Source organism: Canis lupus, chromosome 17 (assembly GCF_048164855.1).
Source record: "Canis lupus baileyi chromosome 17, mCanLup2.hap1, whole genome shotgun sequence".
Taxonomy (NCBI): Eukaryota; Metazoa; Chordata; class Mammalia; order Carnivora; family Canidae; genus Canis; species Canis lupus.
In genome coordinates this window covers 11,449,231-11,456,884 of record NC_132854.1, presented here as the reverse complement: position 1 = coordinate 11,456,884, position 7,654 = coordinate 11,449,231, and the positions used below count along the sequence as shown (strand labels likewise).

The 7,654-nt window shown below is 41.8% G+C and overlaps 1 protein-coding gene across 2 annotated transcripts in view; it reads left to right on the top strand.

Moving 5' to 3' along the window:
• Positions 1–7,654, top strand: part of PCCA (propionyl-CoA carboxylase subunit alpha) — a 462,660-nt gene continuing 455,006 nt past the window's right edge. For both annotated transcript variants that reach the window (XM_072782480.1, XM_072782479.1), the window contains exons 1-2: positions 1–108; positions 1,258–1,313. The gene's annotated coding sequence lies outside the window, so the exon portion shown is untranslated. The remainder of the gene's footprint in view (positions 109–1,257; positions 1,314–7,654) is intronic.

The following is a 7,654-nucleotide window of genomic DNA, read 5'->3' as shown; positions in this document are numbered from 1 at the left end:
CGTGCGCGGGCGCCTCGGGCCACGCGCCCCCTCCCCCAGCAGGCGGAGGACTGGTGGCGACGTGGCCTTGAGGCCGCAGGTGGCAGCCCGTCGGGGCCTCCTTCCCAGGTGAACCCCGGGGAGAACGTGGCCAGGAAGGGACCGGGGAGAGGGGAGAGGGAAACATCCACATGGGCCCCGCAGGCCTAGACTGAATTATTTAAGCTGTTCCCGGTGTTTAAAGAGGTTTTTCAGTTTTTAAAGAATGTCGTAAAAAAATATCAGCCCTTGTTAACTCCCTCATTATATGCTTTTTTCTCCTCCGCTGAACAAGCCATATTTCCTGAAACTGAGGAGTTCTGTGTTTAAACACGTGTCAAGTGTCTTATAAATAATACAAATTCATAAAGAAGAGGAGGAAGTTTAAGGGATACCTGGAGTACTTGGCGTGGCTGCGTGTCCCTGTTGGGTTATTTCTGGCCGTGGGACTGTCGTGAGGAAACGGCTGCGGGACGACGTGGCCCCTCAGGAGCCCGTCCCGTACCTCAGCTCCCTCACCTCCAGTCCCCACGCTGCTGCCTCAGGAGCAATGCCTTTGTCCCTTCGGTGAAAGACTTTAGAGCGCTCCGCGGAAGTCTGGAAAATAGAGAGGTGATACTTCACTCGGTGCTTGGAGGTCACCTTTGCCTCTCAGCTTTGCCTCTCAGCTCCCTCTCCCTCGGAGTGTCCGCTGCTGTGACACTGCCATGAGAGCCAGCACCCCTTGTTAGAACGAAGGTTAGGGCTGCTTCTGAGGGAAAAATAAAAAGCAGTAAGACAGATGAGATCTGGCCTTTATTTTATTTTTATTTATTTTTTTAAAGATTTTATTTATTTATTCATGAGAGACACACAGAGAGAGGCAGACACGTAGGCAGAGAGAGAAGCAGGCTCCTCACAGGGAGCCTGACACAGGACTCGATCCCCGGACGGTCGGGGATCACACCCTGAGCCAAAGGCAGACACTCAACCTCTGAGCCACCCAGGCGTCCCTATTTCATTTTTTTAAAAGAATTTAAAAAAAAACATTTATTTATTCATGAAAGAGAGAGAGAGAGAGGCAGAGACATAGGCAGAAGGAGAAGCAGGCTCCCTACAGGGACCCGGGATCACTACCTGAGCCAAAGGCAGATGCTCAACCACTGAGCCACCCAAGGTGCCCCAAGTTCTGGGCTTTAATTTGGGATCTGGGCTAGGCTAGAGCATCATGTAAGTGTTTGTATTCATTCTCTTGCCTAGGAAAGCCGAAAAAAAAGAGACTGCCCTAACACGATTTGAGATCCCCTGAGTAACACGTAAGTACAGAGTATTATTTCACAGTAAAATGACATATGTTTGTTTTAGAATTAGATTGAACTTTAGAGTTACATCCATCCTTCAGATCATCATTCCAGGAAAGATGTCTGTGGGCATTCTATTTCTAGCCGTTTTCGAATGTCTTAACGCTGATCAGTCATCTCTTCTGTGTGCGGTGTTGCTACTGCTTCTGGATATAGCAGGTGATGAATGTAATGATCATATGGAGATGGCAGAGTGCTGCAGTGTTCATTGTTGGCTATCCGTGATATATGTTGTCAGAGGTTCCCAAATGGTCTGCCAAAAATGGTTTTAATATAAAGAGCTATTTCATTGTTACTTGTAGCCTTCTCTCTCCTTAGAACCTCACTTTGAATCTAAGGTGGTCTGAGCTGGGAATAATGCCTAGTCTCAGGAACTAAGATACATTAAAAATTCCTCATCTCCTCTAAGCACCAACTAAGCACTTTGTTTTAAGAGCAAGCTACCTAACCTTCTCTTTGCTTAAGATAATGAGTCTACTCTCAGGAGGTTTCTAAGGCACTCATGTAAATAGATTTCAGATGGTCATCTTACTGTTCTTTCAGAATTGCTCAGACATCTACGAACCTCAATGATGGAAACAGCTTAGACTGTATAGTTGGGGAATAGTTGGGGCTACTCCCCTTCCCAATAAATTCACTCAGAATCAGCTCTGTATGCATACTGATAAATTCCCAGGTTGGCAGATGAAGACTTTGCTGAGCTTAACAAATACCTTTTTGATGTTTAAACAGCCTCTAATAAGAATGCCAACCATCTGTTGAAAGCCAAACAATAAATAGTGAGCAGAATAGTCAATGCATAGATAATTTACTCATTTGTTGTTTGTTCTTAAACATTAGCCAATTGTCAACAAATTGATATTCAGGCACTCTCTGAGCCAAGCCTCTGTTGCTAAACTCAGATAGGACATTTTGATCTTTTTCTTTGTGTGCCACTCCCTATTCCATAAGAGAACAGGGTGCCTCTTTAAAGGAAAAGATGTACAGCATTTACTACAGTATCAAGTAGCTTGTTCTCTAATGGTAGAGTTAAGACAATTATGTAAAATGACTAAATAATACAAAGTAAATAATACTGGAATATGGAGAATGACTAAATAAAGCACAATGAGTGAGTTGAGTACCTTATTTTTTTTTTAAATATTTTATTTATTTATTTATGAGAGACACACACACAGAGAGGCAGAGACACAGGCAGAGGAAGAAGCAGGCTCCATGCAGGAAGCCCGACATGGGACTCGTTCCCAGGTCTCCAGGATCACGCCCTGGGATGAAGGCTCAACTAAACCGCTGAGCCACCCGGGCTGCCCATGAGTGAGTGCCTTAAAAGAAATATTTATACATTGTCACAGAGTGTTCAAAGATGGATAAAATAACATCAGAAACTGTAAAAGGAACAACATTTAGGCTAGCAATATACTTCCCAACATCAACAAGAGATGTCGAAGACAAAGGAAAGGTCTGAGAGAAAAATAACTGTAACCCAGAATGCCATACTCAGCTAAGCTGTTATTTTAAAATAAAGGCTAAATAAATATGTTTTCGGGGCACCTGGGAGACTCAGTTGGGTAAGCATCTGCCTTTGGCTGAAGTCATGATCCCAGGGTTGTGGGATTGAGCCCCACCTTAAGCAGGGAATCTGCTTCTCCCTCTTTCTCTGCCCCTCCCCACCCAGCTTGTGCTCACTTTAACTCTCTCTCAAATAAATAAATAAATAAATAAATAAATAAACAAGCAAATAAATAAATAATATATATATTTTAGATTTTTATTTATTCACAAGAGACACACACAGAGAGGCAGAGACATAGGCAGAGGGAGAAGCAGGCTCTGTGCAGGAAGCTCCATGTGGGGCTCGATTCCGGGACTCCAGGATCATGCCCAAGCCAAAGGCAGACGCTCAACTGCTGAGCCACCCAGGCGTCCCTAAATAAAATCTTTTTAAAAAATCAATTTTCAGGGCAGCCCATTGGCTCAGCGGTTTAGCGCCGCCTTCAGCCCAGGGCCTGATTCTGGGGACCAGGGATCGAGTCCCACGTCGGGCTCCCTGCATGGAGCCTGCTTCTCCCTCTGCCTGTGTCTCTGCCTGCCACCTCCCCCGCCCTCCCATGTCTCTCATGAATAAATAAATAAAATCTTTTTTAAAAAAGTCCATTTTCAGACCCAAATAGTGGGAATTTACCACTCACCTTTGGTAACAATTATAGGAAGTTGTAGGAGGTGCAGGAGGAAAAGAGTCTAAATCCAGAAGGAGAGAGTGGGCTGCAGCAGGAAATGGTACAAAGAAGTTGTTCATTGACATGCAGGAAATTGAATAGTTACTGCATGTATAAAATAATATGATGAGGACTAGTTCAGGGTGTTTCAAAACATGATGGCAACACAACTTACCCAAACTGAGAGAATCTGATATAGCAGTTCATGTAGAAACTCTTAGCAGACTAAGACCAGAAGGCATCTTCCTCTGCTAGATAAAGAGCATCTACAAAACCCACAGCTCACGTAATACTCAAAGGAAAAAACTGAATACTTTTCTCCCTCAAATTGGGAACAGCTTAAGGATGTTAAGCCACTTCTATTCAACATTATACTGGAAGGCCTAGCCTTGTAGCTAGTTGCAGTAAGTCAGGAAAAAAGGAAAGGCATAAGGATTGATAAAGAAGAAATCAAATTTATTTGTGGAGAATGAGCCTGCATTGGTAGAAGATCTAAATGAGTCTACAAACTTTCAGAAGTAATAAGTGCATTTAGCAAGAATAGGTAGATACAAGGTCAAAAGGCAAAATATCACTTGGACTTCTGTATGGCAGAAAGACACAAATGGGAAAGGAAATTTTAAAAATGCTTTTACAATGATATAAAAAAAAGGTAGAGGAAAAAATCTAACACAGCTATGAGGAGGGAATTAAGTAATGATAATGAGTACAGAAATGAATGCACTGGAAATCAAAGAAGCAATTGGGAGGCTCAAGAAAGTGAAAGTTGGTTCTCTTTATTAAATCTTTAATTTTTAAAGATTTTTTTTTTTAAGATTTTATTTGTTTGGGGAAGCCTGGGTGGCTTAGTGGTTGAGTGTCTACCTTCGGCTCAGGGCGTGATCCCAGAGTCCCAGGATTGAGTCCTGTATCGGGCTCCCTGTGGGAAGCCTGCTTCTCCATCTGTCTATGTCTCTGCCTCTTTTTTTTTTTCTATTTTCTTTTTGTGTCTCTGCCTCTTTATCTGTGTCTCTCATGAATAAATAAATAAAATCTTTTAAAAAATTGGGGGGATCCCTGGGTAGCTCAGCGGTTTAACGCCCCCTTCAGCCCAGGGCATGATCCTGGAGTCGCAGGATCAAGTCCCACATCAGGCTCCCTGCATGGAACCTGCTTCTCCCTCTGCCTGTGTCTCTGCCTCTCTCTCTCCCTGTGTTTCTCATCAAAGAATAAATAAAAAATTTTTTTTTTTTTTTTAATTGGGCCATCTGAGTGGTGCCATAGGTTGGGCATTCAACTCTTAGTTTTAGCTCAGGTTGTGATCTTGGAGTCTTGGGATCAAGCCCTGCATCGAGCTCCACACTTGACCTGGGGTCTGCTTGGGATTCTTTCTCCCTCTACCCCTCCTCTCATGCTCTCTCTCTCTAAAATAAATAAATCTTTAAAAAATTAATTTTATTTTTTTATTTTTTTAAATTTTATTTATTTATTCATGAGACACACACACACACAGAGAGAGAGAGAGAGAGAGAGAGAGGCAGAGACACGGGCAGAGGGAGAAGCAGGCTCCAAGCAGGGAGCAGACGTGGGACTCAATCCCAGGTCTCCAGGATCACACCCTGGGCTGAAGGTGGCACTAAACCACTGAGCCACCTGGGCTGCCCTAAAAATTTAATTTTAGAAGGCACAAGTGCACAATGCTAGGAATTTTTAAAGGTGACAAACTATAGATATAGCAGAGATGTTTTTCAAAATGATAAGAGAATTTAGAAACTTAGGTGGTATGGATAATTTCCTAGGATAATGTAACTTATTCAAAGTGAGTACAGCAGATACCAATTGACAATTCAAAATCCAGCCTTCTTTATTAACCTAGTTCTGATTTTGTTTAGAGTAACGTGCCCAAATAAAAATACTTCCCTAAAATTCTTTGTGGCTAGATGAGCTTTGTGATATAGTTTTGGACAATGAGATGAAAGCGTTTTATTTCCTGATATGGGTGTTACTTCTTTCTGCTTCAGTTTCTCTCTCTTTCTTTCTTTCTTTCTTTCTTTTTCTTTCTTTCTTTCTTTCTTTCTTTCTTTCTTTCTTTCTTTCTTTCTTTCTTTCTCTTTCTGATTTTATTTATTTATTCATGAAAGAGAGAGAGAGAGAGAGAGAGGCAGAGACATAGGCAGAGGGGGAAGCAGGCTCCATGCAGGAAGCCCGATGTGGGACCAGGACTCTGGGATCACGCCCTGAGCCAAAGGCAGATGCTCAACCACTGAGCCACCCAGGCATCCCTGCTTCAGTTTCTTTCTTACCTAAAAAAAGTGAGAATTGGAAATATAAGCAGCTATTCTGAGCCCAAAGTGTACCAAGCATGAGGTGCAGACCTCTAAGCTAAGGGTAGTGGAATGGAAGGTTAAAGGCTACTTTCCTGACAGCATCATTAAGGAGCTGTGTCTTCTCTGAACAGACTTTATCTAGGGGGAAAAAAAAGAAAAAGTAAATGTTTTTTGTTGTTGTTTTGTTTTGTTTTTACAGAAAGTCAGTTTTTCTCTTATTTCTAGCCTAATGTATTCTTTTTTTTAAAGATTTTATTCATCCATTCATGAAAGACACAGAGAGAGAGAGGCAGAGACACAGGCAGAGGGAGAAGCAGGCTCCATGCAGGGAGCCTGACATGGGACTCGATCCTGGGTCTCCAGGATCATGCCCCAGGCCGAAGGCAGGCACTAAACTAATGAGCCAACTGGGCTGCCCTAGCTTAATGTATTCTTTACTTGAGGTATTACTTTAAGAGGAAATAGAAAACCCATGTGAACATATAACCGTTTAAAAAAATGGAATTATTTGTTTAAAAATTTTCCACAGTAAAACATACCAGGCCCATAATACATGCATGTGTGTGTGTGTGTGTGTGTGTGTGTGTGTGTATGTATGTATTTCTCATAATGCTTTTAAACCTTTAAGGCTCATAATGGCTTTTAACCTGCAAAGAACAGATAATGCCTATTGTATGTCAACAATTTGCATGTTTGTTTATTTTAAGTAAGCTCTGTGCTGAATGTGGGGCTTGAACTCATGACCCTGAGAGGAAGTCACATGCTCTACACTTTGAGCCAGCCAGGCATCCCATCAATTTAATCAGTTTTTATAAAAGAAGGGAAGTTTTCCAATTTATTTGATGAGTATGGTAAAAGCTAATAAAGTATTAAGAAAAGAAAAAATTATAGTCCAGTTTTACTTATACACTTTATGTTTATAATTTAAAAATCCTAAATAAAACATGAGCAGATTAAATGTGGCATGTATAAAAAAATGCAATCTTGGTTAAGGAGGAATTTATTCCAGGAGTTCAAGGATGGTCTACAGTAGAAAACTTAACTGATAACTGGTATAATCCAGTATGTTTACAAGTTAAATAAAATGGTAAGATCATCTCAAAAAATTCAAAAACAGTTTTGGTAAAATTCAAAACATTTGTAATGCAAACTTATCTCTGTAGGAATAATAAAGGAATTTCTTTTTTGAAAAATATTTTATTTATTTATTCATGAAAGAGAGAGAGAGAGAGAGAGAGAGAATGGTAGGCAGAGACACAGGCAGAGGGAGAAGCAGGCTCCATGCAGGGAGCCTGACACGGGACTCGATCCCGAGTCTCCAGGATCAGGCCCTGGGCTGAAGGCATGGGTAGCTCATGCTAAACCGCTGAGCTACCCATGCTGCCCGAATTTCTTTCTTTTTAAGAAAGATTTCAATCTATTTATTTGACAAAGAGAGCAAAAGAGCACAAGTAGGGGAAGCAGCAGGCAGAGTGAGAGAGAGAAGCAGGCACCTGCTGATCAGAGAGTTCGACAACGAGAGGCTTGATCCGAGGACCCTGAGATCATGACCTGTGCTGGAGGCAGATCCTTAACTGACTGAGCCACGTAGGCACCCCCTAAATTGTTGTTTTAATTAATTAATTAATTAATTAGTTAATTATTAAAAGATTTTATTTATTCATGAGAGACAGAGAGAGAGGGAGAGAGAGAGGCAGAGACACAGGCAGAGGGAGAAGCTGGCTCCATGCAGGAAGCCTGATGTGGGACTCGATCCTGGGACTCCAGGATTACC